We start from the raw sequence: 23,793 nt of genomic DNA on the forward strand, positions 1-23,793 counted from the left end.
ACTTAATTACATACATATTCACATACAAAATACATACTCACCGAATGCCTAATCCCTGATGATCACATCTCCTGCAAACAATCAAAAATAATAAACCAACATATTCTCCCTGTCCGCCGTAGTCCATTTAATACCGAGTATCCCACAGCGATATAATGTGTAGAACAGTCACATTGGGAGATGTGACTGCTCTACCCAGTCTCCGACGATACACTGGCAGTAGCAGTAGGTAATCGCTCCCACAGTGTATCACAGCGCTGCCATGAGAGTTGTTATTGTTGTTATGAGCTTAATGTTCGGTGTTATCTACTTAATAATCAGTCTTGTATCTGATATAATATTTTGGTGCACATATTTTTATTTTTTTTATATTTTTATCCTAATTGTCGATATATCTGTTTTTTAGGCTATTGTATACCTTCATATTTATTCCTCCATATAACACCTTGTACAAGGATGGGAATGAGGAGGCTGTGTATACAATGATGGGGATGAGGAGGCCGTGCATACAAGGATAGGAATGAGGAGCCATCATGCAAGGCTGGAGATGAGGAGGCCATGCATACCAGGATGGGCAGGGTCAGACTGGTTACCCAGGAATGCTTAATGTGTCCCAGAGACAAGGAGGAAGAAAGGGGAAAAAAATTTTAGGGATACGAGCCCTTTAAAACTGCAGGTGGCAGAGGTGTGCACGGGCACGTGCTCGCAGTCCCGACCCACCGCAACAACCAGGGCTGGTAGCACCACCCAGTGAACCCACGGAAGCACTGGGGCCCTGGGATACACACTATAGGGTCTGTGAGTCGGGGGAGCCCGGCGCCAGCACTGGCACGGGCCCCCCTCTAATACTCACCTCTCCTCTCCTCATTCCCGGTAGCTGTACCGTCTTCTTCAGTGCCCTCTGACTCTGCGATGTCTCTGGGCAGAGGGAGCTATGATGTCATCAATGCACACTCAGCCTCTCTATCCTGAGCATTGCCGAGCTGGGAGAGACGCTGAGTATATCGGACCTGCGGCGGGAACGGCGGAGGTGAGTATGTGATTTTTTTAATGTATGCAGCATTATATGGGGCCCATAATACTATCTAGAGGAGCATTACATGGGGCCCATAATACTGTATGGAGGAGCATTACATGGGGCCCATAATACTGAATGGAGGATCATGAGGCCCATAATACTGTATGGAGGAGCATAGCATGGGGCCCATGATGTGCTGTATGGAGGAGCATTATATGGGGCCCATAATACTGTATGGAGAAGCATTATATGGGGCCCATGATATACTGTATGGAGGAGCATTACATGGGGCCTGTGATGTACTGTATGGAGGAGCATTATATACGGTCCATGATGGACTATATGGAGGAGTATTATATGCGGTGTGTGATATAGTGTATGGAGAAGCATTACATGAGGCCCATAATACTGTATGGAGGAGCATTACATGGGGCCTATAATACTGAATGGAGGATCATGAGGCCCATAATACTGTATGGAGGAGCATAGCATGGGGCCCATGATGTGCTGTATGGAGGAGCATTATATGGGGCCCATGATGTACTGTATGGAGGAGCAATATATGCGGCCTGGGATATACTGCATGGAGAATTATATGCAGCCCATGTTATACTGTATGAATGAGCCTTATAATACTGTATGGTGGACTATGTGGTTACCCATAACACTGTATGATGGACTATGTGGTTGACCATAATACTGTATGGAGGACTATGTGGTTGCCCGTAATACTGCATGGCTGACGATGTGGCTGCCTATAAAATTATAGAGGACTATGAGATGCTCATAATACTGTATGGCTGACTATGAGGTGCCCATTATACTGTATACAGGACTATGAGGTGCCCATAATACTGTATGGCAGACTATGTGGCTTCCCATAATACTGTATGGTGGGCTATGAGGTGCCCATAATACTGTATGGCGGACTATGTGGTTGCCCATAATACATTATAGATGACTATGAGGTGCCCATAATACCGTATAGAAGACTATGTGGTTGCCCATAATACTGTATGGCGGACTATGTGGTTGCTCATAATACTGTATTGAGGACTATGTGGTGCCCATAATACTGTATGGTAGACTATGGGGTTGCCCATAATATTGTATGGAGGACTATGTAGTTGCCCACAAAACTGTACGGAGAACTATGTGGTTGCTCATAATACTGTATGGCGGACTATGTGGTTGTCCATAATACTCTATAGAGGACTATGAGGTGCCCATAATACTGTATGGTGGAATATGTGGTGCCCATAATACTGTATGGCAGACTATGTGGTTGCCCATAATACCTTATATATGACTATGAGTTGCCCATAATACTGTATAGAGGACTATGTGGTTGCCCATAATACTGTATGGCAGACTATGTGGTTGCCCATAATACTGTATGGATGATTATGTTGTGCCTATATAACTGTATGATGGACTATGAAGTGTCCATACAGTATGGAGCTCTATGTGGTGCCCAAAATACTGTACGGAGCACTATGTGGTGCCCATAGTTCTGTATGAAGGACTATGTGGTGTCCATATATTGTTACTCTCGATGGTGGTTTACACGTTAATGACTGGGCCAATTTTTGAAATTCTGACCACTGTCCATTTATGAGGTAATAACTCTGGAATACTTCAACGGATCTTTTTTTGTGACATATTGTACTTCACGTGTAATGGTAAAAAAATGTCGATATAGCTTGCGTTTATTTGTGTATTTGTTGAATTTTTATGCCCTTAAAACAGAGTAATATGTTGATAAAAAACATTTCCCATATGTCTACTTTACACCAGCACAATTTTGGAAACAAATTTTTTTTGTTAGGAACCTATAAGGGTTAAAAGTTGACCACCGATTTTTCATTTTTACAACAAAATTTACAAAACCATTTTTCTTTAGGGACCACATCACATTTGAAATCACTTTGAGGGGTCTATATGGCGGAAAATACCCAAAAATGACACCCTTCTAAAAACTGCTCCCCTCAAGGTGATCAAAACCACATTCAAGAAGTTTATTAACCCTTCAGGTGCTTCACAGGAGCAGAAGCAACATGGAAGGAAAAAATGAACATTTAACTTTTTGGTCACAAAAATGATCTTTTAGCAACAATTTTTTTTATTTTCACAATGGTAAAAGGAGAAAATGGACAGAAAAGTTGTGCAATTTCTCCTGAGTACGCTGATACCCCATATGTGGGGGAAACCACTGTTTGGGCACACAGCAGAGCTTGGAAGGGAAAAAGCGCCGTTTGACTTGAAAATTGGCTGGAATTGAGATTGGATGCCATGTCGCGTTTCGAGAGCCCCTGATGTGCCTAAGCAGTGGGAACTCCCACAAGTGAAACCATTTTGGAAACTAGACCCCACAAGGGACTTGTCTAGATTTTTGGTGAGCACTTTGAACCCCCAAGTGCTTCACAGAAGTTTATAACGTAGAGCCGTGAAAATAAAAAATCATAATTTTTACACAAACATGATCTTTAGTCCCCAATTTTTTATTTTCCCAAGAGTAACAGGAGAAATTGGACCTCAAAAGTTGTTGCCCAATATGTCCTGAGTATGCTTATACCCAATATGTGGGGGAAAACCACTGTTGGGCGCATGGCAGAGCTCAGAAGGGAAGGAGCGCGGTTTGACTTTTTCAATCCAAAATTGGCTGGAACTGAGATTGGACTCCATGTTGCGTTTGGAGAGCCCCTGATGTGCCTAAACAGTAGAAACCCTCACAAGTGACCACATTTTGGAAACTATACCCCCCAAGAAACTTATCTAGATGTGTGGTTAGCACTTTGAACCCCCAAATGCTTCACATAAGTTTATAACATAGAGCCGTGAAAATAAAAATCATATTTTTCCACAAACATGATCTTTTAGTCCCCAATTTTTTGTTTTCCCAAGAGCAACAGGAGAAATTGGACCCCAACAGTTGTCCAATTTGTCCTGAATATGCTGATACCTGATATGTGGGGGGAACCACTGTTTGGGAACATGCCAGAGCTTGGAAGGGAAGGAGCATTGTTTGACTTTTTCAAACCAAAATTGTCTGGAATTGAGATCGGACGCCATGTTGCATTTGGAGAGCCCCTGCTGTGCCTAAACAGTGGAAACCCCCCACAAGTGACACAATTTTGGAAACTAGATGCCTCAAGGAACTTATCTAGATGTGTGGTGAGCACTTTGAACCCCCTAGTGTTTCACTAAAGTTTATAATGCAGGGCCATTAAGAAAAAATCCTATTTTTTTCCCACGAAAATGATATTTTAGTCCCCAATTTTTAATTTTCCCAAGAGTAGCAGGAGAAATTGGACCCCAAAAGTTATTGTCCAATTTGTCATGAATACACCGATACCCCATATGTAGGAGAAAACTACTGTTTGGGCACACATCGGGGCTTGGAAGGGAAGTAGTGACATTTTGGAATGGAGACTTTGATGGAATGGTCTGTGGGCATCATGTTCCGTTTGCAGAGCCCCTGATGTGCCTAAACAGTAAGAAAAAACATATGTGACATCATTTTGGAAACTAGTAAGCACATTAGAAGCGCATGGAGGTGTGGTGCAGTTTGAAGCAATGTTTCATGCACAGGCCGGGTTTATCAGGGCAGGTGTTGCATTGATAAATGGAGTCCTTTCGTATTCCCCTTTTGTAACACCTCTGTTGCGACCTTCCTTTTTTTTTCCAGTTTCCAGGACCTCCCCTGGGAAAAGCTGACCTGGTACGATATGAGCACGTTCAGTTCCGAAAGTACTGGGGCCTTCCTAATTTCCAAAGATTAAGGCCATAACTACTATCTCCTGGAACTCAAGATATGATGTAGTGGTCGGGCCTGCACATCGTGACAGCAGGAAAGCGTTGAGCATTGCCGTTTGTACAATGTGCACAGCCAGCTTTTTGTACCACACCTTGGCTTTCTCAAAGCACTGTATGGCTGGAGGAGTTGATCAGAGAGATCAACGTCCCCCATGTTTTTTGTTGCAATCCAGTACAAAGTCCGGTTTGCTGACCTGTGCAGAGGTACCTCATACAGTGCTGAGGGCGCTGCATCACCGTGTACAGTGGTCAAGAAAAAGACATCACTTTAGTCCTTGTTCTTGGCCACCAGCAGGTGGTTGCTACATTGGGCTCTGCTGTCACCCTTTCAGAGCATCTGCCCAAGTAGCATTTTTTGGAGGCCCCTCAGAGCTCTGCGGACAGTACCACAGGCTGCGGTACCTTGCTCAGAGAGGGATTTGAAAAGTGGAATGCTGGTATAAAAGTTATCAGAGCTGATAACCTTTATCCAGCAGTAGGTGCACCAAATCCCACACAATTTTCCCACTCACTCCCACGACAGGGGGCATTCAGGGGGTTCAATCTTGGTGTCCTTCCCTTCGTAAACTCTAAACCTGTTGATGTACACTGAGGTACTCTCACACAGTTTGTAGAGTTTAATTCCGTTCCTGGCCCTCTTGCTGGGCAGGCACTGTTGGAATCTGAGCCTTTCCTTAAAATGATTTCAGGACTCATCCACACAGATGTCCCTTTGGGGCACGTACACTTCAGCAAACTTTTTGTTGAAGTGTTCGATGACCGGCCGAACTTTAAACAGATGGTCAAACTTGGGGTCATCTCGTGGGGGACACTGTGAATTATAGATATAGTGCAGAAATTTGTGGATGGCCTCAAAACAGGAGTGGAGCAAGGGGGATGAGGAAGAAAAATGGAAAACAGCAGGCACAAGCTCTGATTAGTGAACTGCGTCACTTATCAAAGTTCGACGGCTGCTGGATGTGCGCACAGGGGTGGAGCAAGGGGGGTGAGGAAGAAAAATGGAAAACAGTAGGCACGAGCTCTGATGAGTGAACTGCGTCACTTATCAAAGTTGGGCGGCTGCTGGATGTGCGCACAGGGGGTGACGCAAGGGGGGTGAGAAAGAAAAATGGAAAACAGCAGTCACAAGCTCTGATGAGTGAATTGCTCTCCAAACGCGACATGGCAACCGCTAAATATTCCAGCATATTTTCCATTCAAAAAGTCAAATGGCGCTCCTTCCCTTCCGGGCCCTGCTGTGCGCGCAAACAGTGGTTTATGACCACATATGTGGTATCGGTGCACTCAGGAGAAATTGCCCAACAAATTTTATGAGCGATTTTATCCTGTTACCCACGTGAAAATGAAAAAATTGATGCTAAAAGAAAATTTTGGTTGGAAAAATTAAAACGTCCATTTTTTCCTTCCACGTTGCTTTAGTTCCTGTGAAGCACCTGAAGGGTTAATAATCTTCTTGAATGTAGTTTTGAGTAGCTTGAGGGGTGCAGTTTTTAGAATGGTGTCACTTTTGGGTATTTTTTGCCATATAGACCCCTCAAAGTGACTTTAAATGTGAGGCAGTCCCTAAAAAAAATGGTTTTGTACATTTTGTTGTAAAAATGAGAAATCGCTGGTGAACTTTTAACCCTTATAACTCCCTAACAAAAAAAATGTTGTTTCCAAAGTTGTACTGATGTAAAGTAGTCATGTGGGAAATGTTATTTAGTAACTATTTTGTGTCACATACCTCTCTGGTTTAACAGAATAAATATTCAAAATTTGAAAATTGCGAAATTTCAAAATTTTCGCCAAATTTCCATTTTTTTCACAAATAAACGCAAAAATTATCAACCTAAATTTACCACTAACATGAAGCCCAATATGTCATGTAAAAACATTCTCAGAATTGCTAGGATCTGTTGAAGCATTCCTGAGTTATTACCTCATAAAGGGACACTGGTCAGAATTGCAGAAAATGGCCTGGTCATTAAGGTCAAAATAGGCTTGGTTAGGCTAGTTTCACACTTGCTTTTTTTTGCAGCGCGTTTTTCCCGCAAAAAAACGCATTGAAAAAACGCATACATAAGCATACAACTGCTGCGTTTTTTTCAAGCATTTTTATGAGCATGCATGAAAAAAACGCAGCGTTTTTATGCGTTTGTATGCGTTTTTAGCGCGTTTTTACCGCGTTTGCGTTTTTTTCCAACATTTTTAGGTGGCCCCTCACACTACCCAAACCATGACTTTACTAACCCTAACCCTGACCCTAACCCTAACCCTAACCCTGACCCTAACCCTTAACCAAATCATACTTAACCCTAACCCAAACCATAAACCCTAACTAACCCTAACCCTAACCCTAACCCTGACCCTGACCCTAACCCTGACCCTAACCCTAACCCTAACCCTAACCCTAACCCTAACCCTGACCCTAACCCTAACCCTAACCCTGACCCTAACCCTTAACAAAACCATACTTAACCCTAACCCTGACCCTGACCCTAACCCTAACCCTAACCCTAACCCTAATCCTGACCCTAACCCTGACCCTAACCCTAACCCTAACCCTGACCCTAACCCTTAACAAAACCATACTTAACCCTAATCCTGACCCTAACCCTGACCCTAATCCTTAACAAAACCATACTTAACCCTAACCCTGACCCTAACCCTAACCCTGACCCTAACCCTAACCCTAACCCTGACCCTAACCCTAACCCTAACCCTAACCCTGACCCTAACCCTTAACAAAACCATACTTAACCCTAATCCTGACCCTAACCCTGACCCTAATCCTTAACAAAACCATACTTAACCCTAACCCTGACCCTAACCCTAACCCTGACCCTAACCCTAACCCTAACCCTGACCCTAACCCTAACCCTAACCCTAACCCTAACCCTGACCCTAACCCTTAACAAAACCATACTTAACCCTAATCCTGACCCTAACCCTGACCCTAACCCTTAACCAAACCATACTAAACCCTAACCCTGACCCAAAACCCAACCCTAACCCTGACCCTGACCCTAACCCTAACCCTAAACCCCCTTAACTAACCCTAACTCTAACTCAAACCCCTAAATTCCATGGTTAAAAAAAAAAAACGCATATGCAAAAAAACGCTTACATGAGCATGCCAGTGCGCACATATGCGCATCCATAGGCTATAATGGCCATTTTTAGCGCAAAACGTGCGCATATGTGCGCATGCGCTTTTTTGCAGGGCCAAAAAATGCAACATGATGCGTCTGGAAAATCCAATCGCACACCCCAAAAAAACGCAGCGCATGAAAATCGCATACATGCGCTTACAAGCGCGCAGGTATGCGCACCCATGTTAAATATAGGGGAAAAAACGCATGCGCAGGTTAGCGTTTTTTTCCAGCGCTAAAAAACGCAAATGTGAAACCAGCCTTATGGAGGGTTAAAGACACCCCCTGGGTGGGTTTGGAGGTAACTGGCCCGCCCATCTCCCCAGTTACCTGGAGACTTCTCCCTGTCACATTAAAGCAGTATCACAGCTGATCAACACATAAGTCTCCATCTCAAAGCCACCCACTTTGAGATACATAATGGCCATTCAGTATTCTGCCATTCATCCTTTGTCCAGGGACATCCACACAGCGCCCCCTAGCGGACACAGTGGTTACTACACCACATACCTCCCTCTCTGTTCAAACTTGTGGGATTGAGCACACAACATTACACCAGGGTCTCGCGACCAGGCACTCACTACACCTTGCCCCACAGGTCGAGAGAGCCATCTCCATTTGTCATACGGCCTCATTCCTATGTTAGACCTCCCCCACCTCCAGCGGTCAGAATATCGGTCATTGGCTTTGACCCTCCAGTCACGGTCTGTCTGCATCATCAGACACTGGTTAGTCACCATCCTTTCTCTATCTAAGCATCTTGTAAGAAATGGTACCCCACCACAACTAAGTTTAGTTTTCAGTGCATTAACATCACAGTTCTTTGCACCTGCTGTCTCCGTAGCAACCTCCAGTTCACACTGTAATCTACGGTGCAACGTATTGGCACGTTGAGCATCTTTCTCTGCTTCTTCCACCTGGCGTTTCAACTGTTTCAGACGCACATCATTTCCCTCTGCCAGGCCTTTGTACTGCTCAGAATTACGCCTTTCATCATCCATTTGCCTTAGTACAACCTTCAGTTTTTTCTCCATACGATGTACTTGTTTGCTAGCAGATTGTCGCACTTTAATTTCTGCATCAAGCTGTTCCTCCAGTAGTGTAACCTTTGCTTCTAAGTCCTTATTCTGGCGAACTAATTGCTGGTGGGCACTCTCATTCTTCTGAGTATTACTACGTTCTGTCTTCAGATCAGCATCCATCTGGTCAACCTGAAGTGTGGCCTTTCTCAGCTTGTCATTGGTTAATTCAACGTTGCCGTGTTCTTCCTCCACTTCTTCAAGCTGAACAATGCGAGACTCTATCCGCCTCTTTTCTTCCAAAGCCAGAGCACCTTCACCTCTGTTGTTGGCAATCACATCAGCCAGTTCATCTCTTTCCTGCTGTGCTTGTGTCATGCTCGCCATGTCTGTTATGTCCGCTATGTCTGTTTTGCCTCATGACCCTGGAGCGGTGTGCACAGGCATCTCATGTCTGCTATCCTGCTTGTTCCCTAGAGCAGTGTGCACACTCACCTCATGTCTGCTGAGCTGCAAGATGCCTGCGTTTCTGCTTTGCCTTCTGTGATCTTCTCATCATGTCTAGAATCCCTGATCATGTGTCTTTCCTAGGATCCTGCACTGTCTGGTTCTGCAATCATCTCGTCATGTCTGAAACCTTGATCATGTCATGTTTCCTAAGATCCTGCACTGTCTGGTTCTGTGATCGTCTCGTCATGTCTGAATCCCTGATCATGTGACTGCACTCTGTGATCCTGGAGCATCTGAACTAGGAAGTTCTCCCCTGGTCCTGACCCGGAAGAGGAGGTGCTATGCCCTATATTAGACCACCCCTTCATATGCTCAGGGTCTGAGTATTGTGTGGTGTCCCTGCATGGCTGCTTGGTCTGTGGGGCGCTCCCTCTATTCTGTGCCCTTGCACTTTACTCTGTCGTGCGTCTCTGCACACGCTCCGTGCTCGTACTCCGTCTCTTGTCCTGTGCCTTGTCTTATGTTTGTCCATTGTGCCATGTTCGTCCTTGTCCTGCTTGGACTTGTAGTCCTTCTGTTATTCTCTGCCTTGCCTGTTTTCGCTATGCCTTGTTTCATACCTTGCCTTGCTCTGCCTTGTTCCTCCCTATGGTCTCAGTCTTTGCTTGCTCTGCCTCGCTCTCTCCTACCCCCTTGGTCTTGCCCCTGACACTCCCTGTACAGGGGGTGGGTTCTCACTAGGTCAGCTTGCCCTAGGTGGGTGGGTGCCACGGCCCAGAGGGTCCACTCTAAAAAGGAAAATGGGCTCAGCAGAAGCTGAGTCCGTCACAGCTTGTCTTTTAGCACACTCTGCAGCAGCAAGCTCCGTCTGCAAACGAATCACCTCTGCTTCCATACTTTTCAGTTTCTTTTTGTCTTCACACTGTTACTCATTCAGGCCTGGCCGCTGTAAGTCTTCGTCCCACTTCTCCCGCAGAAGACCTCTTACAGTTTCTGTTAGTACTCCTACCTCTTCTCTGAGGGACTTATTCACACCTTGCCACGATGCCAGGTGACCTTTGAGCTCGAAGACTTCTTTCTCTAGGTCATCTAGTCTGTGCTCCCTTTCTCTCTCAGAGCCACAGTCACCCCTAGAGTCTGAGCCACGCCGATCATCCGAGTCAACCCTCCAGTTACCCTCTGACCGTGTGTCCACTCCAGTCACCTCATCTCCCAGCCCACCATCTGTCTTGTCACGAGACGTCAGGTCCGTCAGTTGGGCAGATGTACTTCTTCTTCCGGTCAGTTCTACCTCTGACCTGTCCACGTCAGGAGCCGTCACTGTCTCAGTGTCTGCTGGCCCCACAGTCGAAACGTCTTCATCGTCCGACCATACATCATCAAACAAAACAAAGTCCCGGCCCCTCTCCAAGGCATAGACTAAGTCCCGTGGTATCCCACCCCCTTGGCACACACCACCTTTGGTCCCCTCGAACATTACTCGGTCTTCTGCATAGTTCACTGTGACCCCATGTTTACAGCGAACCCTGGCGTTTTTCTCGGTCAGAGATAAAACGAGCGGAGTTCCTGTCAAAGTCACCTGACTCTCTGAGTACACACCTGTGGCCCATCATTATCCGGAAAATACATGCCGCACTCCTCAAAACTCATACAGACACACTGTGGTACCACAGACATACCCACTGAGGCAACCAGTGCTTCCATTTCCTGAACCATCCCAATTTGGGTAACCGCCCCCTTCAGGGACTCCACCCCCTTTTGGGCTACCACCCCGATTTGGGCCACCGCCCCCTTTTGGGACTTCCCCATGTCCGTTATACCGGTCTTCTCAGACCACAGTTCACACAACACAGTTTGTCTCTTTTACGATACCACACAAGTCTTTGTTGGCACCACCACAGCTCCTGCTGTCACCGATCACCAACACCACCGTCTGCTGGTGTCCTCTTCGTAACCCCGCCAAGTTACAGGAAGCCGCTTGTCACCTTCTTGACTCCAACTGAGCCACCGCTCAGTTGAGAAAAGAAAAAAAACACCACACAGAAAACTTACGTGTCCTTTCTGTGTGCTATTCAGGACGTACCGTCTCCGCCTGAGACCGTCCAACACGGGGCGCACCGGGTGCTATTCAGGGAGCTGACCCTCCTCCCAGGGGTTCCTAACACACCATCCTCACCAGTTCCAGGGGCTCAGCGGGTGCTCTTCAGGACATCCGTCTCCTCCTGAGACTGCCCAACACTCACGCCTCACCAGGTCTAAGGTCATACCACATGATCCAGGGAGACGATTCTTCTCCTAGAATCTCCCAACACTGACCCTCCAGGACCTTGCTCACTGAACCCTCCAGGTACACAGTCTTTCCCACTGACCCAGGTCAGTACAACACGAACACCCATCCGTTACCTGTGTCGGCCACACAGGTCCTCGGATACCTCTTCTCCACAGAGGCACCCTATAGCAATCACCAGTCTCTTTCTCACTGACTCTGGCCAGTACAACACGGTTTTCACGACCGTCACCTGCTGGCCGCGTAGATTCTCGGACCCCTCTACCGCAAAGGTGTCCTATAAGTCTCTTTCTCCTGGGGAAATGGCCACACTGGGCTCACCGATCCAGACAGTGCCTTACTCACTAGGCTGCCCCACGGTCCCAGAACCACAGCTGGGCAGTGGCTTCCCCAACCGTCAGCCTTCATGGCTCAGCGTTGACCTTAGCAACCGACTTTGCAGTCCTCTTCCGTTGCTCCCAGCAACAAGGCTACCACAATGCCCGCATTCTTCACCAATTGTGAGGTAGCGCTGTTATTCGGGTAGGGGATACTCGCTCAGCAGCCACAAAATCAGATCCGGCACAGATTTTCCATAAAGCAAGCATAGTCCAAGCGGTTTATTCAACATCATAAACCCACAGCAGCAACAAAACTTCATATAAACAGCAGAGTGTCCATGGCAGAGTTTCACTCTGTAAACCCTGTGTTCACACAGGTTGTACAATGTCCAGCAAACAGGCTCTCTTAGCCTCACTTATCTCACCCACGTCCGGGTTTCCTCATGGCTGCTTCAGCTTACTGCAGATGTTCATTCCCTCCCATGGGAACTCTCAGACACGTGCAGCCATTCACCACAGCCACTTCACAGGCTGTTAGCCAGGAAGCTCTATCTCAGCGGGACCTTCCACACTGGACCAATCGGGTCCCAGCATTCACCACATGTGACCTACCCTGGCCACATTATGGTCCATAGCCACGCCCACCAGGTCACATGACTATGACCTCATCACAGGTCCTTCAACCACTCACACTCTTTATAACAGTGTTCTTTAAACACACCCCCTGGGTGGGTTGTAGGTAACTGGCCCGCCCATCTCCCTAGTTACCTGGAGACTTCTCCCTTTCACATTAAAGCAGCACCTCAGCAGTATCACTGCTGACCAACACATAAGTCTCCATCTCAAAGCCACCCACTTTGAGATACAAAATGGCCATTCAGTATTCTGCCATTCATCCTTTCTCCTGGGACATCCACACAGCGCCCCCTAGTGGACACAGTGGTTACTACACCACAGCACTTACAGTGGCTTGACGGTGAATACAAGTAATCATCTATCCTAAGACCATGTTCACACATTCAGTATTTGGTCAGTCTTTTGTCTAAGTATTTGCAATCCAAAACCATGATTGGGTGATAAATGCAGAAGTGGTAACATGTCTCTATAATACTTTTCCTCTGATTGTTACACTCTTGGTTTTGACTTAGAAATACTGATGTAAAATACTGACCAAATACTGAATGAGTGAATGTGGACAAAGGATAAGTGATAAGTTATAGATTGGTGAGGGTCCGACTGCTGGGACCTGCACCGATCTGCAGAATGTGAACTCTTATCCCCATTAGTATGAGCGGAATGTAGGACTTGACCACTGATCTATTCATTCCCTAAGGGGCTGCACTTGGCTTTTTCTGGAAGCCCCCAAAGAAGATGAATGGTCAGACATACCATCTGCTGCTCCATTTTAACCCCTTACTGACGGAGCCAATTTTTTAAATTCTGACCAATGTCACTTTATGTGGTGATAACTCTGGAACGCTTCAACAAATCCCATTGATTTTGAGAATGTTTTTTCATGGCACATCATAATTTATGATAATGGTAAATTTAGGTCGATAAGTTTTGTGTTTATTTATAAAAAGTTTCAGAAATTTGACAGAAATGTAAAAAAATTGCAATTTTCAAAAGTTGAATGATTATCCCTTTAATCCAGATAGTCATACCACAGAAAAACATTAATAAATAACATTTCCCACATGTCTGCTTTACATCAGCACCATTTTTAAAACGTTAATTTATTTTATTAGCCTTTTAGGAGGTTTAATAATGTAGCAGCAATTTTTCATTTTTTCAAGGAAATTTACAACATTTATTTTTTTGAGGGACCTATCCAGGTTTGAAGTGACTTTGGGGGTCCTATATATTAGAAGACCCCAAATGTGATAGCATTTTAAAAACATCACCCCTCGACATAGTGAAAACTGCTGTCAAATAGTTTATTAACCCTTCAGGTGATTTTCAGGAATTAATGCAAAGTGGTATAGCAGGAATGAAAAAATGTTTGTTTACCACCTAAATGTCGCTAACTTTTCAACTGACCGCTATAGCCGGGAGACTCTAAGGCCACTATTTGGCCATGAACTGCTATGGAAAACATCAGGACCACACAATCATGATCTCGGTGTGTAAATTAGATTAAAGCGGAAGCCCCCACAATCTATTAACCATTTATTAGATGTAGTCACTTTTAACAGCAGCAACTAAGGGGTTAAACAGATCTGGATGGTGCCAACACTAATCATTTGTGATACAGCAGGTTGTCAGCTATAGTCTACAGCTATCAGCTGCTGGATTGTCACCTGTATGGGGATGCTATTCTCTTAGATCTCAGGTCAGTAAAAAGACGTATTGGCGGTCATTAAGGGGTTAAAATGGGGATAAAAGTGTCCTGTCATGGATAAAAGTTCCCCATTCTACCGATCGGTGCAGTTTCCAAAGGTCGGGTTCCACCAATCAATAAGTTATCACCTACCTAACCTGTGGATCGGTGATAACCTGTTTTCATCAAAGCACCCTTTAATGCAAACTACCATAATTGTACACTCCAGTTATGGTGGAGAACAGTAGATGTGCAGCAACCACCTGTGCTTAACAGTCGACACTCCACTATATTGGGGATAACGGCTAAGTTATTTGCATATAGCAGTAGGGTGGGCCCCTAGGGTCAATTCCCCAGACACCCCAGTCTGACCCTGAGGATGGGGATGAGGGGACAATACATATCTAGAGTAATAGAGGAGTCAAGAGAGGTGGCTTTAGTGTATATTGGGAAAACCAGGTGACTGGTTCATTTCAAGTATATATTAAGTATTTCTGATAGCACAATTCTTTGCTATAATACCACTATTGCATTATTACTGTGTTACCACTGGGTGAATTGTGCTGTTGTGCTATTACTGGGTAGATTTTGAGGTTGACATCTCCACACCTTATGCAATATGTTTTGCAGGAGCAAATGCAAATGTCTCATGTAGAGATTTTGACATTTGTAAGCCAGGTTTTAGAAAAATGGTCATTTTTAAAATAGCAGTTGGCTACAACATAGCTGAAATGTTTTCTGGCTCGCAGAAAAGCAAATTACTTCTCCGACACTTCTGGCTTATATTCACAAGGTTATATTATTCTCTCCTGCAGGTGTCAAAAGCTTGTGAAAGGTCTTCCACACAATATCACCTGTTAGTAGTTGCTAATAAATACAACTGGTATACATGTTGTACTGCTGATGCTTCAGACATTCTTCAAAAAGGCTGTAAAAAACAAAGTATCTGAAAATAGAAACACAGATCAAAAAAAAAGCCATGTGATGTTTGCTTGTAATCAGCAGCCATGAAAGACAAGTAAAAAGGAAATTAATATTTCAGAGATAGCTTAAAGAAAAACAATAATACACGTAGCAACAAGGATATGGCAGAACACAGCAACCAACATGTAAGTGTCACGATTCCTCCACTCAATGTGTCTGGGACTCAGTGATGGACAGCTCCATCATCAAATCCTGTGCTGGGGTGTGCTGAGCTGTCAGTACTTTGATTGACAGCTCAGGTGACCTATTTGAGACTGGGAGGTGCAGAGATTTCTCCAGGTGCCCCCTGTTCTTAGTAATTGCCCTGCTATTTACAGTTGTGGCCAAAAGTATTGACACCCCTGCAATTTTGTCAGATAATGCTCAGTTTATTCCTGAAAATTATTGCAATCACAAATTCTTTGGTATTATTATCTTCATTTCATTTGTCTTAAATGAAAAAAACACAAAAGAGAATGAAGCAAAAAGCAAAACATTGATCATTTCACACAAAACTCCAAAAATGGGCCAGACAAAAGTATTGGCACCCTCAGCCTAATACTTGGTTGCACAACCTTTAGCCAAAATAACTGCCACTAACCGCTTCCGGTAACCATCAATGAGTTTCTTAAAATGCTCTGCTGGAATTTTAGACCATTCTTCTTTGGCAAACTGCTCCAGGTCCCTGATATTAGAAGGGTGCCTTCTCCAAACTGTCATTTTTAGATCTCTCCACAGGTGTTCTATGGGATTCAGGTCTGGACTCATTGCTGGCCACCTTAGAAGTCTCCAGTGCTTTCTCTCAAACCATTTTCTAGTGCTTTTTGGAGTGTGTTCTGGGTCATTGTCCTGCTGGAAGACCCATGACCTCTGAGGGAGACCCAGCTTTCTCACACTGGGCCCTACATTATGCTACAAAATTTGTTGGTAGTCTTCAGACTTCATAATGCCATGCACACGGTCAAGTAGTCCAGTGCCAGAGGCAGTAAAGCAACCTCAAAGCATCAGGGAACCTCCGCCATGTTTGACTGTAGGGACCGTGTTTTTTTCTTTGAATGCCTCCTTTTTTCTCCTGTAAACTCTATGTTGATGCCTTTGCCCAAAAAGCTCTACTTTTGTCTCATCTGACCAGAGAACATTCTTCCAAAACGTTTTAGGCTTTTTCAGGTAAGTTTTGGCAAACTCCAGCCTGGCTTTCTTATGTCTCGGGGTAAGAAGTGGAGTCTTCCTGGGTCTCCTACCATACAGTCCCTTTTCATTCAGATGTCGATGGATAGTACAGGTTGACACTGTTGTACCCTCGGACTGCAGGGCAACTTGAAATTGTTTGGATGTTAGTCGAGGTTCTTTACCAAATATCCGCACAATCTTGCGTTGAAATCTCTTGTCAATATTTATTTTCCGTCCACATCTAGGGAGGTTAGCCACAGTGCCATGGGCTTTAAACTTCTTGATGACACTGCGCACGGTAGACACAGGAACATTCTGGTCTTTGGAGATGGACTTGTAGCCTTGAGATTGCTCATGCTTCCTCACAATTTGGTTTCTCAAGTCCTCAGACAGTTCTTTGGTCTTCTTTCTTTTCTCCATGCTCAATGTGGTACACACAAGGACACAGGACAGTGGTTGAGTCAACTTTAATCTATGTCAACTGGCTGCAAGTGTGATTTAGTTATTGCCGACACCTGTTAGGTGCCACAGGTAAGTTACAGGTGCTGTTAATTACACAAATTAGAGAAGCATCACATGATTTTTCGAACTGTGCCAATACTTTTGTCCACCCTCTTTTTTATGTTTGGTGTGGAATTATATCCAATTTGGCTTTAGGACAATTCTTTTTGTGTTTTTTCATTTAAGACAAATTAAATGAAGATAATAATACTAAAGAATTTGTGTTTGCAATCATTTTCAGGAAGAAACTGAGTTTTATCTGACAAAATTGCAGGGGTGTGAATACTTTTGGCCACAACTGTAGGTAAGCTGTCTGGCACAGATCAGAAGAATTTGTTGCTTTCTTCCTTAAACTGCTCAAACTATCATGTACATGCTGAAATACCAGTTAGTCTGCCAAATGCATCTCTCCCATATAATGATTTATAATCCTCTTCCATTGGGTTACCATGCATTCAAGGGTATTAAAAGCCAATCAGATGTGATTATGTTGTACCTTTATGCTTAATACTTTGCCACACAGAAATATCGTAGTGCATTACAGAAGCATTTGCAGGAGGACAGTACAAATAATTTTTTTTAAATGACCAAAGGTTTTTTTTTGTAAAACAAAAGGTAGTAAACTAACAAACAATAGAATACAGAAGCACTCACATTTGCGTATATGTGAGCAGCGTATCATCTGCATGCACAAATGCATACCAAAACTTATGCTTACGCATGATGCCAAAAAACGCTGTGTGTGCATGCCTTTGCATGCGTTTTGGCATGCGTTTGCATTATTTATGCGCATGCGTTCAATAGGACAATGCTTTTCCAGGAGAATTTCCTTGACACAAGCCACATCCAATGGGCGTGTCTCATGGAAATTCTGTATATGGACCCTTGTACAGGTGAAATCCTCAACTTTTGCTGCTGTATCGAGCTGCAAGATGGATCTTGGCATGGAGCGCTTCTATCGTAATCTGGATTTGGACTTGAAATTGGCTGTTGCCTGTGCTGTAGCTTGTGAAGAAGAAAGAAGAGAAAGATGGAGACGACGTCGTTGTCGCTACTGGCAACACCCCATCGTTGAAGTCCGAGAGAGCCGTGGAGCCTACCACTTGTTGTACACCGAGCTGCGTCCAAACCTTCAGAAGTTTTTCGACTACACTAGATGGTGCTATAACTAAACCAGCACATAATACAAACATATTTGCCCTATATTCGGAGGGCAGAACACTCCCCGCTTGGCATAAATTGATGCCACTTACAGGCTCTTTTGGTGAAAGGAATAGAACAAGTTCTGCAACTGGTCTGAGGAATAGTTTACTTTCCCCAGCTTTCTATACTTTGACCCCAACCTTGCACACCTTCTCATCCTCGCTTGGAAATACCTTGGTGATGAGGCCTAGTGGCCACTCATTTCGGTGTGACTGGCTGTCTTTCATAAGCACAATATCTCTGGGTTTGATGTTCGGCCTGTTGATCTGCCACTTCTTCCTAGGCTGTAAGGTGGAGAGATATTGCTTTCTCCATCTGTCCCAGAAAGTATTGGAGAGACTTTGAACTTGTCTCCATTGACGTTTGTAGAGGTCCTTGTTGCTGAATTATCCCAGAGCTAGGAGTGTTGAATTTCTGAGTGGGTAACATGGCAGGAGTGAGAATGGTGGGATCTTCAGTGTCACTGGAGAGTGCAGTCAATGGTCTGGCATTTATGATGGCCGAAACTTCTTCCAAGAATGTAGTCAAAACTTCTTGTGTGAGTCTTGTGCTACCTTCTTGCATGCAAGAAGATAGTCTAAGATTCTGCGTGCTATTCCTATCATCCTCTCCCAAGCACCTCCCATGTGAGAAGAGTGAGGTAAATTGAAGGTCCAGGTACATCCCTACTCACTCAAGTATCTTTCCACACTGGTAATGTCTAGTGTTATGAGCTCATTTTCTCCTTCACCTTTGATGTCCGATGAACTCCCTCTGCTGGTGAAAGGAGGTAGTGAAATTGATTTGGATGGGAAAAACCTGTCATCTGAACAGGTGGAGTGTGATTGGACATCTGGAATCTCTGAGTGGATATAAGGCCGCCGGCGCCCTGCTGGGTTGCAGGTGATCCTCTCTGCTCTGAGCTCTGGCCTCCAGTTTAGTCCTGTCTACTAAAGCTAAGTTTTTGCTCTGCTATTGTTCCATAAGATTTTGTCTGTTTGCTTAGTGTTTGTGTTCAGCCAGCCCTGGTTGGGACTGGCAGAACTCCATTTTTGTCTCTGATCAGTTAATCTCTTTGCTCTGTTTTCAGAATATACCTGAGTGCTGATATAGTGATTTAGAAGTCTAGTGACTTCAGGGCCTTTTCTATCAGACATGTTGGACATTATTTTTGGCAGGGTTTTTGCGTGATTGCAGACAGTTGCTTTTCTTTCCTGTCCTATCTAGTTAGTGAGGGACCCATCGTTTGCTCAGCCTGTCTTTCTGTCTGTGTTTGTGTTTTCATCTGTTTTCACCGTCAATACATATTGGGGGCTGTCTATTGCTTTGGGGTCTGCTCTGGGGCAGTTTAGATTTCCTCTTTCTTTCTTTAGGTTTATTTAGTTCTCCGGCTGTGAACGAGGTGTCTAGGACCACCGTAGGAACACCCCACGGCTACTGTCTGCAATCCGCTAGCTACCAACCTCTCCGGTTTTCTAGACTTAGCTTGTATTTTTGTTTTTTCCTCCTCTGGTGACTCATTCATAACAGAATCACCAGCCATACCGCAAATTCTAGGGTACTCAATAGCAGGAAAGAATTGTTTAAAAAAAAAAAAAAAAAAGTGTCAGAATTTTTTTTTTTTATGTATATTTTTTCCTCTTTTTCTCTGGGGCCGTAGGAGGAATTTTCTTAATGGAGATTAAGCAATTGTCTGATCGTGTGGAGCAGCTGGCTGCTGAAGTGCAGGGAATTTCCGCCTATCTTGCTCATTCACATGCTGCTGAACCAAAGATTCCTACTCCTGATGTGTTTTTTGGGGATCGGTCTAAATTTTTGAATTTTAAGAATAATTGTAAATTATTTCTTGCCTTGAAGCCTAACTCATCGGGGAGCTCTGCGCAGCAGGTTAAAATTGTCATCTCTTTGGTGCGTGGCGATCCCCACAATTGGGCATTTTCTTTGACACCTGATGATCCTATTCTAACTAATGTGGACGCATTTTTTCAAGCCTTGGGTTTGTTGTATGATGAACCTAATGCTATTGATCAAGCTTAGAAAGCCCTGTTGGCATTGAGCCAGGGTCAGGATTCTGCAGAGATATACTGTCAAAAATTCTGAAAGTGGGCGGTTCTTACTAACTGGAATGATGGTGCCTTGGCAGCTCTCTTTCGGAAGGGTTTGTCAGAAACCGTAAAAGATACTATGGTGGGATTTCCTGTTCCCTCTGGTCTTGACGATTCTATGTCATTAGCCATTCAGGTTGATCGGCGTTTACGTGAACGTAAAAGTACACGAGAAATGTTGCCACCTGTTGAACAAATGTCTGAACCTATGCAATGTGATAGAGTTTTGTCTAGGGCGCAATGTCAGGAGTTCAGAAGGCGTACTAAGCTGTGTTTTTTCTGTGGAGATGCCTATCATATGATTTCTGTCTGCCCTAAACGAGAGAAACGCTTTGCACACACATTTGCTGTGGGTGGTGTTCAACCTAAGTTTCTTCTGGCAATTACTCTGATCTGCTCCTTGTCCACATTTTCCGCAAAGGCTTTTGTGGATTCGGGAGCGGCTCTGAACCTGATGGACTTGGATTTTGCTAAACGTTGTGGGTTTCCTATGACACCTCTGCGGACGCCTATCCCTTTGAGGGGTATTGATGCTACTCCTTTGGCGAAGAAAAAACCTCAGTTTTGGACCCAGGTGGTAATGCGGGTCACCCCAGACCATCAGGAAAATTGCAGATTTTTGGTGTTGCATAATTTGCATGATACCATTGTTTTGGGATTTCCCTGGTTGCAAATCCATAATCCAGTTTTGGATTGGAGATCTGTGTCTGTGGTGAGTTGGGGTTGTTGGTGTGCTCTTGGTGACGCTCCTGTTTTCTCCACCTCTCCCCAGTCGCATGAGGTTCCTGACTATTTGGCTGATTTTTATTATGTATTTAGTGAGAATAAGTCTGCGTCTTTGCCTCCTCATAGGAGTTATGACTATGCAATTGAGTTGAGCCCTGGGTGTAAATTTCCCAAGGGTCGACTTTTCAATTTATCTGTACCTGAGCACGAGGCTATGCGATCTTATATTAAGGAGTCGTTGGAGAAGGGTCATATTAGACCATTCTTTTCACCCTTGGGTGCTGGGTTTTTTTTCGTGGCCAAGAAAGATGGTTCATTAAGGCCTTGTATTGACTATCGTTCCCTCAACAAAATTACTGTTAAATATCAGTATTCGTTACCCCTGATTTCTGATCTATTCTCCAGAGTTAAAGGTGCTTGCTGGTTTACCAAGCTTGACCTCAGAGGGGCGTATAATCTTATTCGCATTAAGCATGGGGATGAATGGAAGACGGCGTTTAATACTCCGGAGGGACATTTTGAGTACCTGTTGATGCCTTTTGGGCTCACTAATGCCCCTTCTGTCTTCCAGTGCTTCATGAATGATATTTTTCGGGACTTTGTGGATACATTTTTGATCATCTATCTGGATGATATTTTGATCTTTTCCAGGGATTGGGACTCTCATGTGGAACATGTTCGGACTGTGTTGCGGATTTTGAGGGAGAATTCCCTGTATGTTAAGGGATCGAAATGCCTTTTTGGTGTACAGAGGATTTCATTTTTGGGATTTATTTTGTCTCCGTCAACTATTGAAATGGACCCGGCCAAGGTACAGGCCATTTATGATTGGGTTCAGCCCACTTCTTTGAAGGCCCTCCAGAAGTTTTTGGGTTTTGCTAATTTTTATTGTAAACTTATAGCTAATTTTTCTGGTATTGCCAAACCATTGACTGATTTGACTAAGAAGGGTGCTGATGTGCTGAATTGGTCTCCAGAGGCTGTTTCTTCCTTTCAGGAGCTGAAGCAGAGGTTCACTTCTGCTCCGGTTTTGCGGCAACCTGATGTCTCACTCCCGTTTCATGTAGAGGTGGACGCTTCTGAGATTGGTGCAGGAGCTGTTTTGTCCCAAAAAGATCCTGTAACATCTAAAATGAATTCCTGTGCTTTCTTTTCCCGAAAGTTCTCCCCATCCGAACGCAACTATGATGTGGGGAATCGGGAACTGTTAGCCATGAAATGGGCATTTGAGGAGTGGAGACATTGGTTGAGGGAGCTAAACATCAAGTCGTGGTCCTTACTGACCACAAGAATTTGATTTACCTGGAGTCGGCCAAACGCTTGAATCCTAGACAGGCTAGGTGGGCCTTGTTTTTCACACGTTTTGATTTTGTGGTCTCTTTTCTTCCGGGCACTAAGAATGTCAAGGCAGACGCCCTCTCTAGGAGTTTCTTTGCTGATTCTCCTATTGTGACCAAGCCTGCTACCATCTTAGGTGAGGGGGTAGTTCTTTCTGCCATCTCGCCCGATTTGAGACGTGCTCTGGAAGAGTTTCAGGAGGACAAACCTGAGCGTTGTCCCATTGGAAAATTGTATGTTCCTGACCAGTGGAGGAAGAGAGTAATGTCTGAAGTTCATTGCTCCGCATTGGCTGGTCATCCAGGTATTTTTGGTACTAGAGATTTGGTGAGTCGGTCTTTTTGGTGGCCCGCCTTGTCTCGTGATGTCAGGAATTTTGTGCAGTCCTGTGGGACTTGCTCCCGGTCTAAACCTTGTTCTCGCTCTAGTGGGTTGTTGATGCCTTTGCCGGTGCCCAGGAGGCCATGGACCCATATTTCAATGGATTTTATTTCTGATTTGCCTGTCTCTCAGAGAATGACTGTTTATTTGGGTGATTTGTGATAGATTCTCTAAGATGGTCCATCTTGTACCACTCCCTAAGTTGCCATCTTCCTCAGAGTTGGTGCCCTTGTTTTTGCAACAGGTGGTTCGCTTGCATGGGATTCCTGTGAACATTGTGTCTGACAGAGGAGTTCAGTTTGTTTCTAGATTTTGGAGCACTTTTTGTTCCATGCTGGGAATTCAGTTTTCCTTCTCCTCTGCGTTTCACCCTCAGACCAATGGGCAGACGGAGAGTTAACCAGACTTTGGAGTCTTATTTGAGATGTTTTATTTCTGCTGATCAGGATGATTGGGTTTCATTTTTGCCCTTGGCTGAATTTGCTTTAAATAATAGAGCTAGTTCTGCCACTTTGATGTCACCTTTTTTTTGTAACTTTGGGTTTCATCCTCGATTCTCTTCAGGGCAGGTGGAGTCTTCTGCCTCCCCAGGTGTTGACACTGTGGAGGAGAGAATGCACCAGATCTGGGACCAAGTGGTGGATAAGTTGTCTCTCTCCCAGGAAAAGGCCCAGCGGTTTTCCAACCGGCATAGGACCATTGGTCCCCGGTTTAAGGTGGGTGATATGGTTTGGTTGTCATCAAATAATATCTCTATGAAGGTGGCTTCTCCAAAGTTTAAACCTAGATTTATTGGACCTTACAAGATTTTGGAGATTCTTAATCCGGTCTCTTTTCGATTGGCTCTTCCTGTTACATTCAAGATCCGTAACGTGTTTCATAAGTCTCTGTTAAAGAGGTTTGTTGAGCCAGTAGTTCCTGTGGTGGCACCTCCTGACCCTGTATTGGTTGAAGGTAATGTGGAATATGAGGTTGAAAAGATACTGGATTCTCGTCTGGCTAGACGGAGACTCCAGTATTTGGTTAAGTGGAAGGGTTATGGCCAGGAGGATAATTCTTTGGT

The sequence above is a fragment of the Dendrobates tinctorius genome, unplaced genomic scaffold, assembly GCF_039654945.1.
Source record: "Dendrobates tinctorius isolate UK_male_01 unplaced genomic scaffold, ASM3965494v1 ptg000008l, whole genome shotgun sequence".
Taxonomy (NCBI): domain Eukaryota; kingdom Metazoa; phylum Chordata; class Amphibia; order Anura; family Dendrobatidae; genus Dendrobates; species Dendrobates tinctorius.